Source organism: Chiloscyllium plagiosum, unplaced genomic scaffold (assembly GCF_037043375.1).
Source record: "Chiloscyllium plagiosum isolate Xiang-an unplaced genomic scaffold, Cpla_swu_hap1 HiC_scaffold_6, whole genome shotgun sequence".
Classification (NCBI taxonomy): domain Eukaryota; kingdom Metazoa; phylum Chordata; class Chondrichthyes; order Orectolobiformes; family Hemiscylliidae; genus Chiloscyllium; species Chiloscyllium plagiosum.
The window spans coordinates 82,966,170-82,981,862 of record NW_028270144.1 but is presented as its reverse complement, the minus strand read 5'-3'; the positions used below and the strand labels follow the sequence as shown (position 1 = coordinate 82,981,862).

General features: G+C 40.9%; 1 protein-coding gene across 1 annotated transcript in view; it reads right to left on the bottom strand.

Moving 5' to 3' along the window:
* LOC122550718 (putative ribonuclease ZC3H12C) overlaps positions 1-14,508 on the bottom strand; it is a 78,117-nt gene extending 63,609 nt beyond the window's left edge. Inside the window, exon 1 of the mRNA XM_043691864.2 lies at positions 13,673-14,508. The gene's annotated coding sequence lies outside the window, so the exon portion shown is untranslated. The remainder of the gene's footprint in view (positions 1-13,672) is intronic.
* Between the last annotated feature and the right edge of the window lie 1,185 nt (positions 14,509-15,693).

Sequence of the window (15,693 nt, the reverse complement as noted above, 5' to 3'; positions counted from 1 at the left end):
TTCCCTGGATGCTGCCTGACCTGCTGCGCTTTTCCAGCAACACATTTCCAGCTCTGATCTCCAGCATCTGCAGACCTCACTTTCTCCATCATCATTAGTAGGCAAACAGGAGGAGGATAGAAGATAAGTCAGGGTTAGAGGCTCATACAGTGCTGAAAAAATATGGAGTGGTTAAGATCATAGAGAAATTAAGGCAGCAAAAATCAAGAAAATTAATCACATCAGAAAGGCAATTTCATCGAATAGAAATGAGTCACAAAATGTACTGGCCTTGGTGCAGAACAGAGTGCAAGTGGCAGAGTTCTTAATAGGAATTTAGGAAACATAATGAGAGGTAAGCAGGAATAAGTTTGGAGAAATTGAGTCCCAAATTGGCAAGATGGGATATGCAGCGTCCAACTGGATAGGATGAAACAGGATTCAGAGATGGCAATCTTACGAAGCATGCAAGGTGGAAAAACCGATCTTGATCAAGAATAACATGAGAAGTTTGAATTTCGGTTTTGGTGAACAGTATGTCAAGGTTTCACGTGGCGAGAGGAATTGACCAGAAAAAGTAGTGAAATGCATGGTGAAGTCTGAAATAAGGAATAATCTCTCTGAACGTGCAGCAGCCGGAAATCTTGACTTGACCATACCTAATGTCAGATAGAGCAAAGAGATTGGGTTGGAGAGCTACAGTTAGATGTTGTCAGTATATGGATAGAAACTGATGCAAAGCAATAACAAATAGGAAAGGAGGGAACAAAGGATCAACTTTATAGCAGATTGGAGATGACGGTGCAAAGACAAGACAAAGATTAATCATTGAGGATGTCATTAATAGCACTTAGATAGCTAATGCTTAAATAGTTGGTAACCTGCACGATGGGCAATGGAGATAACAGCATAGTAAACCATATGAAACTTTACGGAAAGGTCGAGAAAGGGTTAGCACAACATTAACAACAGATGCAATGGTACATTAGAAATAGGAACCAGAGAAGATTATTTCGCCTGTTGAGCCTGCTCCATCAACCAGTACAATCATAGTTGATCCTGGGTTTCAAATCCATCTGCTCCCATATCTTGACTATTTGAGGAGATCAAAGATGCGTTTATGTCAGTCTTAAGCATATTCAATGTTGACACATCCACAACCTTAGGTGGTAGAGAAGCCCACAAGATTCACAATCCTTCACATGAAGACATTTCTTGTCTCATACCTAGAAGATCCTGATATCCTACCTTTACTCTAGATTTTCTCATCTAGAGGAAACAAGGGCATCTACCATGTTAAGTCCCTTCATTAACTGGAGCATTTAATTTAGAACACCTCTCATTCTTCGAAACTCTCATGAACACAGATACGATTTACACAGCTGTTCATCACTGATCCCTGGCATGAGAGGGCTGTCCAACACAGTGAATCTTCAGTGTACAATAAATGCAATAATGTCTTTCCATAAATATAGAAACTAAAATTGTACACAATACTTTGGGTGCTGTCTCACTAAAGTGCCATATAAGTACAGCAAGACGACTTTATTATTTTCCTCCAAATGCTTTGGAAAGGAAGGAACACTGTGCTATTTGCTTTCCTAAATTGTGAATGTATCTGCACACTAACTTTCCCTGGACGTGCCCAAGTCCCTCTGTGCACCAACATTTACAAGTTCATGTCTTTAGAAATATTTCAGATTTTTCATTCTTACAACCAATGTGAATAACCTCACTTCTCAATGCTCCAACCTTGTGCTTGTTCACTCAAACCAACTATATCTCCTTACAGCTGGTGTCCTTACCTAGCTTTGTATAATTAGCAAACGTAAATATACTACCCTGTCTTCATCCAAGTCATTAATATAAATTGTAAATATCTACAACTTCCAACAGTGACTCATGCAGCGAAGAAGGGCTTATGCCCGAAACATCGATTCTCCTGCTCCTTGGATGCTGCCTGACCTGCTGCGCTTTTCCAGCAACACATTTTCAGCTCTGATCTCCAGCATCTGCAGTCCTCACTTTTTCCCCTAATTACAGCCTGGGTGTAAAAATATACATTTATTTCTCTTGTGTTTCCTGTCCATTAACCAATCCTCTTTCAACGAGCTTCTCTCGTATATTAATCGCTTGACATTTTAGAGCGGTAGAGATCTACAGCACAGAAAAAGGCCCCTTGGCCCCTTGGTGCCCGCACAGGTCAAAAACAACCACCTGTTGATTCTAATTCCATTTTCCAGCTTTTGGTCCACAGCTTTGTGGCATGGCATCACAAGTGCACATCTAAACACTTAAATTAATCGACCACCTTTTGGAAATCTAGGCATACCATATTCATTGGTTCTCCATCAATTAACCTACAAGGTACATCTTCAAAAAACTCAAATCTTTTATAAAATAATGTTGATTTGGCCCAATCATTTCAATTTTCATTATTAAGATTCCTCTGAGAATGAATTCCAGCACTTTCCCAATTACTGATTTCAGGCTAACTGGCTCAAAGTTCAGTTCTCTCTCTCCTTTCTTGAGAAGTGACATGCTATATCTTTAATTTCTAAACTGCTAGGCCAGCTCTCGAATCGAGGAAAGTTTGTAAAACCAACACCAGAAGCTGTAAAGACTATTTTATTATTTTTCTGTACTCTTGATTGTGAATAGAAAGGGAAAGGACTTGTTTAAAAACCAAGGACTGTGGAAAGCATTACTGCATTTTTAAAAGCATTACCTGATATTCATTGGAAGTGCTATTTACACTGTCAATTATTCAAGCAGTGGAAAAGGTTACTACAGATGGGTTAGACTGTGGGGACATGTAGGATAGGAGATTTCACCAGCAACAAAGTAATTGATTGGGTCACGAATCCACCTACCATTGTCTAGTACAAAGGCCTTTTGCCTGCTAATAACAAAATGATGGCTCCCAAGTAAGCTAAACAGCTTGTGGTTGTGAAAGATTACTCCAAAGCCATCACACCTCTAGCAAAGAAGGGAACTGTCCATTCTCTGTAGTTAAAAAAAAACAAAGGTTTGAAGTGAGCCAGTTTATTTACCCTCATCAGTTGTTGCAACCAGTGGCTCTTAACCAAAACGTCACAGTGAGACTTATGTGAATGGACAGTCTCTCTGTGCCTCATGCAAGCATGTGAAAATACCTAGAAAAGGGAGATTAAGGAGCTGCATGTCCTGACAAGCAAAAAGAATCATTTCGGTGAACACTGTGGATAGGAACCATTGAACTGCCTTCCTAGTTCATCCCTCTGTCTATGACACTGATGGTTGTGTCTATATTTGTCCGTAGAGAAGCTTTATAAGCAGCTTAGTTTTAACTTGTAGAGTTATAAGTCAACAGTTCCTAATTGTTTATGTTAGCCAGAATTGTTTATTTGCAAATATACAGAAACCTGGTCCATGCTTCCTGTCAAGCTGGGTTGAAAAGACAGATAAGATGGAGAACTTTGTGTACTTTTATAAAATCTTTAACTTTTGTGATGGCTACAGGAAGAGTGGGGCTTGCTGACAGCCACATCAAATCATCAACATTTCTACCAATGTAATCGCAACACAGTTAAACTAAAGTCCTTCAAAAGGATCCTGAAATTGATCCCAATGATTCTTAACTAGACTTTTTGAATAACAAATCCTAGATGTGAATAATCATTTGTCGACATCAGTTTGTAACTTAAACAAAAGACTCAGCAATTTATTAATAATACAATAATTTTAACTGAGCAAAATTAAACAAAGCAATCTGAATGATCCATGTTATAAACCCAAAAACCTTTGTTTTCAGCCCCACTCACACAAAAGACAGACAAACACAGTTAAGGGATACACAAAAGAAAGTAACAAAACTGGCCAGATTATTTCAATAGTTTTCACAATACATTGTTCCACAGGTATAAATGATGGGTACTTTTGGTTGATTTTCTGAAAATGTTGGTCAGGATCACCTTTACAGTTCACTCAGATGAAGGGAGCAATAGTTATAACTTAGTTATCTATTCTCCGGACCTCCAGGAGTTGATAAAGGAGGTCAGACAAAGAGTTTTTAAATCTTCGTGCTGTCTCAACAACAGTCAGATAACTTCTCATAGAAACGAGTTTAAAACCCAATTTTAACTGAGCACTCCCTGACAGATTGACCACCTCCTCCACAAGGCCCCAGTTACCATTCAACAATTGTCATCTGCTTGACCATAAGGTCGTTTCCAGACTTGCTGAAACCAATTCCCAGACACTGATCTCGTGAATAGCCAACTTCTTCTGCAATCTGTTTAAACATAATTCTCTTTCCAGTGGTGAAGCAGCTGCAGTACATTTTGGTCAGAAACTAACTTACAACTAATTTCCAGGTCTGGCCTAACGAATAAACAAAAACTTGTTACGGCCCTCTTGTGGCACGGTGATAATGCCCAACCTTGGACTGAGTGTCCCAGGTTCAAGTCTCATCTGATCCTGTGAAGTGTAATAACATTTCTGAACAGGTTGATTATAAAAACAGATTAAATTCAAAAATAAAAGAAGCTTGTTTACTTCTCTCCTTATTCCCAGGCCTCAGACATACTTTCAAGGTGAAGCAGCGATTTACCTGCAAATCAAACCTTCACGCAACCTAGTCTATTGTACTCGCTGCTCACAACATGGTCTCCTCTACACTGAGGAGATGAAGTGTAGACTGGGCAACTGCTTTGCAGAACACCTGCATCTTGTCTGCAAAAAAACTACTGAGCTTGCTGTTGCCTGTCATTTCAACATACGATTGTGTTCCCTGGCCAACAAATCTGTCTCGGGCTTGCTGCAATGCTCCAGCAAAGCAACAACTCACTTTCTGCTTGGGAATCCCGCAACCTGCTAGACTCAATATTAAGTTAAATAATTTTTGGACCTAAGCACTGTCATCACATGGGCTACTCCCACAAGCAATCCACTGTCAATCCCACTAGCAGCTTTCATTCTCCCAAGCTGATCTTTCCTTGGTCTCTCCAACTGTTTTTCTCTCTCTCTTGCTGAGCTCCTCTGCATCTATTATTTACTCCTTTCCCCCCCCCCCCCCCCCCCCACTAACCTTTTCCTAGCTTCAATCATTTCTGAAGGGTCACTGGACTCGAAACGTTAACTCTGCTTTCTCTCCACAGTTTCTGCAAGATTTGATGTATTTCCCCAATTTCTGTTTTTGTTTCTAATTTCCAGTATCCACAGTTTTGTTTTTTTTTGTTTTAGCTTGTTTGATCTGTTTTCCTTTGAACATAAGCAGTTAACCGTAAACCAAAAAACATCTTTAGCTCTGTTCCCAGTTCACTGCTCCAAACCAAAATTGATTTAAAAAAAATTAAAAATAAATCAAAATCAACAAGTGTTCCAACAATACTCAGCCTCAGATGTAGGCCTTCACATCCTGAGAACTTGCCAGATTTTAATTTCTAGAGTTCCTCCAGTGCATTACCGGTATTTGTTCCCTGCTGACTGTAATTACCTTTAATTTCTCATTTCATTAACCTCTAGACTACCCACTACTGCATGTATGCAACTTTCCTAGTAGATTTTTCACTGATTAACCTTGTCTCAAAAGTGAAGGGATACCACTGTAAAGCAAAGATGACCATTGCACAATAGTTAGAGACGACCTTCAGGAGATCAGCATGTAAATTTAGAGTGCAGATGAGGAATATAGGGAAAACAACCCACGAGTGAGTGTTGGCTACAAGACCTATTGATAGTAACCACAATGTGAAAAAAAGTATCCAAGATGAAATACTGTGCTTATAATAATGGGACAGCAATAATAATGGCTAATTTTAATCTATATATAAAAACTGGAAAAAAGTCAGATCAGGAGCTTGGATGAGGAATTCATAGGATGTTTTTGAGAGCAGCCTGAACAATTAATATTAGATCTGATATTGTATAATGTAACAGAATTATTGACCTCAAAACTAAGGTGCCCCTAGGTAGCAATGACCACAATATGATTCAATATTACATTAAGTTTGAAAGTGAGCTGATTAGAGCTGAGGCTTATTTTAAAACTTGAATAAGGCTAACCATGTGGGCATGAACATTGCAGTGAGCTGGATCCTAGGACAGAGGATTGATCAGAGGCACAGTGGCAGACACAAAGGATATATTAGAATACTCAGTAAAGTACATTCTTACCATAAAGAAAGATTTTAAAAGGGAGGATTCGCCATCTGTGGTTAACTAAAGCCAGTGAAAGAATCAAACTTAAGGTTCAACATACAGCTGCGCAAAAATGAGTCGCAGGTCAGATGACTAGTCAAAATATAAAGATCAGCAGACAACTAAAAGGTTAATCAGAAGAAATTAATGAGAGAAAACAGCTAGGAAAGTGAAAATGGTACTTAAAAGGAAAAATGTATAGTAAGTGCTGTTCCGAGAGAGAGGAAGGAGGGGAGTCAACAGTAAATAACAAAATGGCAGATGAAGCAACACATATTTTGCCACCACCTTTACAATACAGGATACAAAAACAAATCCAGTAATAGCTGTCAATCAAGAAGAATGCTGGATGACAAAAGAAATTGAGGATTTGGTTAAGAAAAAGAAGGAAGCATATGTCAGGTAGAGACAGGATAGATCGAGTGAATCCTTAGAAGAGTATAAAGAAAGTAGGAGTATACTTAAGAGGGAAATCAGGAGGGCAAAACGGGGACATGACATAGCTTTGGCAAATAGAATTAAGGAGAATCCAAAGGGTTTTTACAAATATATTAAGGACAAAAGAGTAACTAGGGAGAAATAGGGCTCCTCAAAGATCAGCAAGGCGGCCTTTGTGTGGTGCCACAGAATAAGGGGAGATACTAAACCAATATTTTGCATCAGTATTTACTGTGGAAATAGATGGTGACATCTTGCAAAATGTCCAGATTACAGAGGAGGAAGTGCTGGATGTCTTGAAACGGTTAAAGGTGATAATTCCCCAAGACCTGATCAGGTGTACCCGAGAACTCCGTGAAGCGAAAATTATTGCTGGGCCTGTTCCTGAGATATTTGTATGATTGATAGTTGAAACTTTATTGCTGGAACAGCACAGCAGGTCAGGCAGCATCCAGGGAACAGGAGATTCGACGTTTCGGGCACAGGCCCTTCTTCAGGAATGAGCAGAGAGTGTTCAGCAGGAGAAGATGAAAGGTAGGGAGGAGGGACTTGGAGGAGGGGCGTTGGAAATGTGATAGGTGGAAAGGGGTCAAGGTGAGGGTGATAGGTCGGAGTAGGATGGAGGCGGAGAGGTCAAGAAGAAGACTGCAGGTCAGGAAGGCGGTGCCGGGCTGGAGGGATCCGGCTGAGACAAGGTGGGGGGAGGGGGGATGAAGAAACTGGTGAAGTCCAAGTTCATCCCCTGCGGTTGGAGGGTTCCCAGTCGGAAGATAAGACGCTCCTCCTCCGACCGTCGGGTTGTTGTGGTTTGGCGGTGGATGAGTCCAATGACCTGCATATCCTCGGTGGAGTGGGAGGGGGAGTTGAAATGATTGATAGTCACAGGTGAGGTGCCGGAAGACTGGAGGTTGGCAAACGTGGTGCCACTGTTTAAGAAGGGCGGTAAATACAAGCCAGGGAACTATAGACCGGTGAGCCGACCTCGGTGGTGGGCAAGTTGTTTGAGGGAATCCGGAGGGACAGGATGTACATGTATTTGGAAAGGCAAGGACTGATTCGGGATAGTCAACATGGCTTTGTGCGTGGGAAATCATATCTCACAAACTTGACTGATTTTTTGAAGAAGTAACAAAGAAGATTGATGAGGGCAGAGCAGTAGATGTGATCTATGTGGACTTCAGTAAGGCGTTCGACAAGGTTCCCCATGGGATAAATATGAAGTGCTGCATTTTGGGAAAGCAAATCTTAGCAGGACTTATACACTTCATGGTAAGGTCCTAGGGAGTGCTGCTGAACAAAGAGACCTTGGAGTGCAGATTCATAGCTCCTTGAAAGTGGAGTTGTGGGTAGAAAGGATAGTGAAGAAGGCGTTTGGTATGCTTTCCTTTATTGGTCAGAGTATTGAGTAGAGGAGTATTGAGGTCATGTTGCGGCTGTTCAGGACATTGGTTAGGCCACTGTTAGAATATTGCGTGCAATTCTGGTCTACTTCCTATCGGAAAGATGTTGTGAAACTTGAAAGGGTTCAGAAAAGATTTACAAGGATGTTGCCAGGGTTGGAGGATCTGATCTACAGGGAGAAACTGAACAGGCTGGGGCTGTATTCCCTGGAGCGTCGGAAGCTGAGCGGTGACCTTATAGTGGTTTACAAAATTATGAGGGGCATGGATAGGATAAAATAGACAAAGTCTTTTCCCTGGGGTCGGGGAGTCCAGAACTAGAGGGCGGTTTAGGGTGAGAGGGGAAAGATAAAGAAGAGACCCGAGGGGCAACTTTTTCACGTAGAGGGTGGTACGTGTATGGAATGAGCTGCCTGAGGAAGTGGAGGAGGCTGGTACTATTGCAACATTTAAGAGGCATTTGGATGGGTATATGAATAGGAAGGGTTTGGAGGGATATGGGCCAGGTGCTGGCAGGTGGGACTAGATTGGGTTGGGATATCTGGTCGGCATGGACGGGTTGGACCAAAGGGTCTGTTTCCATGTTGTACATCTCTATTACTATGACTCTAAGAGGAAACAAGAGAGAGGAACTTCGCAATATTACAATCATGAGGGAAGTTACACAATGCAAAAGGATTAGTGGCACTGTCACTGACTTATTAATCCAGGAACCAGGGTGATGTTTTGGAGGGGATTTTGAGAGAGAGAATTTTCATGCATTTGGAGAGGCAAGAACCCATTAGGGATAGTCAGCATGGTTTTGCGTATGGGAAATCATGTGTCACAAACTTGATTGAGATTTTTGAGGACTTGACCAAGAATATAGGGGAGGGCAGTGCATTTGTTCACATGGACTTCAGTAAAGCCTTTGACAATGTTCCGCACGGTAGACTGGTTGATAAAGTCAGATCATTTGGTATTCCGGAGAGCTTGCCAATTGGATACCATTTTGGCTTGATGGTAGGAGAGGGCGTGGTGGTGAAGGTTAACCAGATTAGAGGCCTATGACCAGTGGAGTGGGGGGGGGGGGGGTCCACTGCTGTTTATCATTTATGTAAATGATTTAGATGAGAATGTGGGAAGCATGGATAGTAGGTTTACGGATGACACCAAAATTAGTAACATTGTTAATCTTCTCCACTGTGCACTAAGAGTACAAAGGGATCCTGATCAACTGGTCAAATGGGCTGAGGAGTGGCAAATGGAATTTAATTTGGATAAATGAGAGATGAGACAAAAAAAGACAGCATATATAGTTAATGTTAATATCTAAATTCAGCTTAAATGTTCAAACATTTCTGACTCTCACCCCATCAGGTAATGAATTCCAGACTCCCAATTTCTTTTCAACTCTCCTTCATAGCCTTCTACTTCTTACCTTTAAATCTGTGTCTCCTGGCTATTGACCACTCTACTAATAGAAATAAAAAGTGCCTTCTTATTCACCCTATCTTACATATCTCTATCAGGACCCCAATGCTTCACAAATATAAAGCCTTCCCTCTTGCAACATTTCACCTTCATTGACAATATCTTTCTTTCTTATACTCCCTGGCACTAGGAGTATCAGAGAAAATCTTTGAAGTTCTGCTTTTCAATTTCCTAACTTAACTCCCTCAAAAGGACCTCATTTCTCTTTTTTTCCTTACAAAATTAATCCCAATGTAGACCACAATCTCAGGCTGGGTCCCTCTCCCCTTCAGAGTGGCCTGCAGCTGTTCTGTGACATCCTGACCCTGGCACCCAAGTGGCAGCATACCATCCTGGAATGATGTCTATGGCCATTTTCCCCTTACTAATGAGTCCCCTACCATTATTGCTCGCCACACTTCTTCCTCCATCTCAAGCAATTGGACTATCCGCAGTGCCATGACTTTGGTTCTGGCTGCCATCCACAGTGGAACTGTCACTCTCACTGTTTTCCAAGACTGAAATATGGTGTGCAAGAGAGGTGCACTCTGGTGATTCCCTCACCTACCTGCCTGGTTCCCCTTCCTCTGCTTCTCACCATCACCCATTCCCTCTCTGACTACACTTCCTTAAGCTGTAGGATGACCACATCCTGAAACCTGCTATTCACAAATTTCTTAGCCTCATGAATGCACTGTAGTGCCCTCAGCTGCCACACCATTCCAACAAACCAGAGTTTAAGCTGCTCCAGCCAGAAGCACCTCCTGCACACAGTCACCCAGACTGTATCTAGGATTTCCCAGATAGTGCAAGATGTATATATCACAGGTCTGAGCACTCTAAACGTAGTTTGTATATTGCATTTACTAATTCCATTTTATCCATCAACCAATTACATCCTCAAAAAATGTATATGTCAAACACTACAGTACTTGGAGATGCCGGTGTTGGACTGGGGTGTACAAAGTTAAAAAATCACACAACACCAGGTTATAGTCCAACAGGTTTAATTGGAAGCACTCTGTGGAAGCACATATCGACACTTCCAATTAAATCATGACTACTATCGACACTACTAACTGCCGGCTTAAAATGGAAAGGGTCTCCAAGAAGATCGCACATATCGACACAGAGTACTTCCAATTAAACCTGTTGGACTAAAACCTGGTGTTGTGTGATTTTTAACTACAGTATTTCCTTTTCAAATAATGAGTCACATCATCAACATGATTTATTATGCTTTTCTAACTGCATTGTTAAGGCTTCTTTAATAATAAGTTATAGAATTTTATTGATAACCAGTGAAAGGCTGGCTGGCATATAGCTCCCTGTTTTCTCTCTCTCCTTTCTTGAACAGAAGTGATACATTTTCTAACTTTCAATCTGCTGGAACCAGTTAGAATCTAAGGAATCTTGAAAAATATCATAATTCCATCAACCATAAGTACAGTTATTCTCTTTTCGTACCCTAGGATGTAAACCTAGTACCCTAGGATGTCTTCTGGAATTAATGACTTTTAATCGCTCATGTTTCTCCAATAATTAATTTAAGTAAAGAAATGATAGTTACAACTGTGAGCATTGATGGACTCTTTATAATTAATTAAGACTATTAAGGCTATGTACACAACTACTTAAATAATATTTGAATAAATATTAAGTGAAAAAAGGATTGTGGATGGTAAAATTGTGGCTGTTTGGAAGGTAGAGGGACAAACTGAACAGGGCCCAAAAATAGTGGGAAGGCAAAATGGAGCTCAAATAACATCGAAATGAGTACTCAGAAGTCCTTTACAGATTAATGGTCTTAAATTAGGGACTGATACAAGGAAGGATAAGCAGTATCCAAGATCCTTATTTTGAAGGCTGAAGCCTTGGCAAAATATGTTATGGCAGAATCCAATTTAGTTCAGGGTTTAGCATCAGCGCAATTGTAGGGTCAGTGCCAAACCATAGCAGCAAGGTCTAGTTCAGTAGCCAGCTTAGAATAATCAAAAAAAGGAGACTATGAACCACAGGCTAACAATAGCACCAGATTTTGGACATTCAAGAAGCAGCAGTGTTTGAAAAAATGCATTTGATTGATGTTCAAGATGGCATGGAGCAAGTTTCCAGACTGTCAACAATGTTTTATGATAGTGCACTTCTGCATCTGCATCAGGCACAACTTTAGGAATGGAAAAAAGTACTGGGCTCCCTTAAAGCTGTAACAAAAGACTCACAAGCTCTAAAGTGGAGTAACAGACAAAAGGCACACTATGACCGGGTGAGAAAACAGATACATTTATGAGTGTATCACAAGTAAAGATTTGTAAATGTTGGTGCTTGACAAATCCACACATAAAATAAATATATATTCCAAACTAGTAATAATTCACATTTTAAGATAGCTTTTGAGTTGAAGGCAATGTGAATTTTAAAAAAAAAGGAGCATGTCACACAATTCTCTTTACAATTTGAGGGCAAAAGGTCTACTTTAACAAAGTAAACCTGTTAAGAAACATTCACCAAACACACACCTTAAAAGCAAGAACAATTTCCTGTACATCCGAAGGCTGTAAGTAGAATCTAAAAACTATAGATCTGGGAGCATCAGTGGTGGATAAGTTGTTGGAGATGATTCTGAAAGATAATATTTTTTACATGCATTTGGACAGGCAACGATTTGATTAGGGATAGTCAATATGTGCGAGGAAAATCATGTCTCAAGTTTGATTGAGGTTTTTTTAATGAAGTAACCAAAAAGATTGAGGGCAGCGCATTAGATACGGTTTACTTGGACTTTAGTAAAGCCTTTGGCAAAGGTTTCACATGGTAGACTAATTAGTAAAGTTAGATCTCGTGGAATTCAGAGAGTGCTTGCTGATTGGATACAAAATTGGCATTATAGTAGGACTGAGGTGGTGGAGGCTTGTTTTTCATACTGGAGGTCTGTGACCAGTGGTGTTCCACAGGGATTGGTACTGGGTCCACTTCGGTCATTCATATAAATGATTTGGATGAGAATATAGGAGGCATGGTTAGTAAATTTGCAGATGACACCAAAATTGGTGGTGTAGTGGACAGTGAAGAAGGTTATCCAAACTTTCAGAGATCTTGATCAATTAGGTCAATGGGCTAAGGAGTGACAGATGAAGTTTAATTTGGATAAATGCAAGATATTGCATTTTGGTAATCCAAACAAGGACAGGACTTGTACAACTAATGGTAGGGCCTTGAGTAGTGTTGTTGAACAGAGACCTAAGGGTTCAGGTATGTAATTCTTTGAAAGTCACATCACAGGGTGTTTAAGGCAGTGTTTAACATGCTTGCCTTCATTGTGCAGACCTTTGAATATAGGAGTTGGGACATCAAGGTGAGGTTACACAGGACATTGGCGAGACTTTTTCCGGAGTACTGTGCATAGTTCTGGTCATCCTGTTATAGGAAGGATATTATTAAACTGGTGAGGGATCAGAAAAGATTTACCAGGATATTGTTGGGAATAGAGGGTATGAGATATGAAAATAGACTGGAACTTGTTTTACTAGAGTGTAAAAGGTTGAGGGGCAACCTTATTGAGGTTAATAAAATCAGGAGAGGCATAGAAAAATTGAATGACGAGAATGTTTTTCCCCTTGGGAGGGGAGATCAAAACTAGTAGGTATGTTTTTAAGGAGAGAGGAGAAAGATTTAACAAGGACGAGGGTCAACTTAATTGTTTTGTGTGGAATGAACTGCCAATGAAAGTAGTGAATGCATGTACAGTTAGAACATTAAAAAGACAATTGGATAAGTACATGAACAGGAAAGGTTTGGAGGGATATGGGCCAAGCGTAGACAAGTGAGACTAGTTTAGTTTAGGAACATGATTGGCGTGGACAAGTTGGACCCGAAAGGCCTGGTTCCTTGCTGTATGACTCAAACGGTGAATCTTCAACAACAAAAAGTAGATCTTGCCCAAAATGCCAACTAAGGCACTGCATTAACAGTAAAATATAAACTCGTGCATTTGAGGTCTATAATTATATTTTAAAAAGTTAATCGCCCAAACACTTCGAGAATAAATGCGGAATATTATATCACCTACATGAATGTTCACAAACAATGTTTTGAAGCGAATGGCCAGCGATCCTCTTAATCATACTAGAGGCCTAGTGTTGGAGTAAGCGGAATATCACCCCCATTTCTTACAGGAACAACCCGGCCACAGAGAAACACAAAGGCGGACACTTTATACTCACAATGTCGGCAAAGTGCCCACACCGAACTCACTCGGTACAACTACCGGGGCGAGCCAGCTGGTGTTTCACGTTCACTCCGGCCGCTGAATCACACTGACGGCCCCGAGCGAGAGGCCGACTTCGGACACTGATGATGGGCTTTCCAGCGGACGGACCCTGAAGCATTTTCCTCCTCCTCCATCTCTTCCTCGCAGCCGTGCCGTTGATCGATGCAGCAGCCGCCCTGGCCCCAGACCCGGCCTGCTCCGGTCAGATCCGGAGCGCGTGCTTTAACAGTTCTTTATTTGAACAATCTACTCCGTGTCCCGCGGCTACTGCCATCTGCAGCCACGACAGGAACAGTGTGCAATCCCTTCCGTTAGTTACTCAATAACTTAGCTTGTCGTTTATGTGTTCTTTTTATTTGTCATATTTTTTAGCGAAACAAATTGCTGTGGTACTAATTTTTAACCTACAAGTCGAATGAGCACATCATTAAACCAAACTCCACAAACGATCCACATTTCCATTAAAAAAAGGGAGAACTGACTACTTGGCATGAGGAGGTACAACATCCACATAAACATGTGGCAAGTCTATAACGGATTAAACTGTTCCCGGCCCTCGATGTCTACCACAACCTATCAATCTAAGGTATCCAACCCCGCACAGCAAGACAGGCAGCATCAGGACGTGGAGAAGTCAACGTTTCGGGTGCAAACCTACTTTGGATTCCAGCATCTCCCGTTTTTTTTGTATCTAGCCAATCCCACACGGCTCTTCTTACGATTTGGAGATGCCGGTGTTGGACTGGGGTGTACAAAGTTAAAAATCACACAACACCAGGTTATAGTCCAACAGGTTTAATTGGAAGCACCCTAGCTTTCGGAGCGACGCTCCTTCATCAGGTGATAGTGGAGGACTCGATCTTAACACAGAATTTATAGCAAAAATTTGCAGTGTGATCTAACTGAAATTATACATCGAAAAATTGATTGTCTGTTAAGCCTTTCATCTGTTAGAATACAGTGATAGTTTCACTTCTTTCATGTGTAAATCACAAAACCGTTTTTTAAAAATTGCATTCTCGGGTTAGCTGTTAACAATGGTGATAGCCCCCTGTGTTCTCTATGACCTGATGTTTAGATTGATTCTAATCTAAAAAGTGAGATAACAGAGTTTTACATAAAATCATGCAGTTTTTGAGCAAAGTGCAATGTAACTCTGCAAGTACAAATTCACCCCACAAAATATTTGTGTGCATGTGGGTCTTTGTCTGTCTGTGTGTGTGTGTCTGTCTGGGGTGGGGGTTGTGAGTGTGAGAAAGTGTGTGTGTGTCGTGAGTGCAGAGTGTGTGAAGTCTGTGAGGGGGTGCATGTGTGAGTGTGTGTGTCTATAAGGGTCTGTGTGCGCGTCTGTGTGTAGGAATATCTGTGTGTGTGTGTAGTGCAATGGTGATCACCTGTAATGTGACATGAACCCAAGGTCAAGGTTGAGGCCCTCCCTATGGGTACCGAACTTAGCTATCAGCCTCTGCTTGGCCATTTTCCTCTGCTGCCTGTCCCGAAGTCCACCTCGGAGGATGGTCACCCGAAAGTCTGAGGCTTTCTTTATTCGTGTTCAAACAAAAACAGAAAATCGCAAGAAGTTACTTTTTATTAATTAATAACTTGTAAAGACAGGCAATTCAATTTATCTCAACAACTCTAACATACTAAAATCATTCTCATATTCTGCCTCGTATTTAATTGGTGGACAACTTAAACAAAAAGAGAATACTAAAAAGGCTCAGCAAGCCAGAAGTGTGTTTGTTAATTCTCAGTTCTGATGAAAGCTTACATCTGAAACATTAACTTCCCTTTTTGCCTTTAATAGCTATTTGATCTGTGTATTTCCGGTAAGTTCTGTTATCAGGATGAAATTAAACTGATTAAAGTGGTGGAAACATAGTTCAAACTGGACAGAATAAAGGGTTGAACAGGATGACAATTTTAATATTACGTAAGACAGACAACCAGCAAATACAGACAGGAATTTTGGAA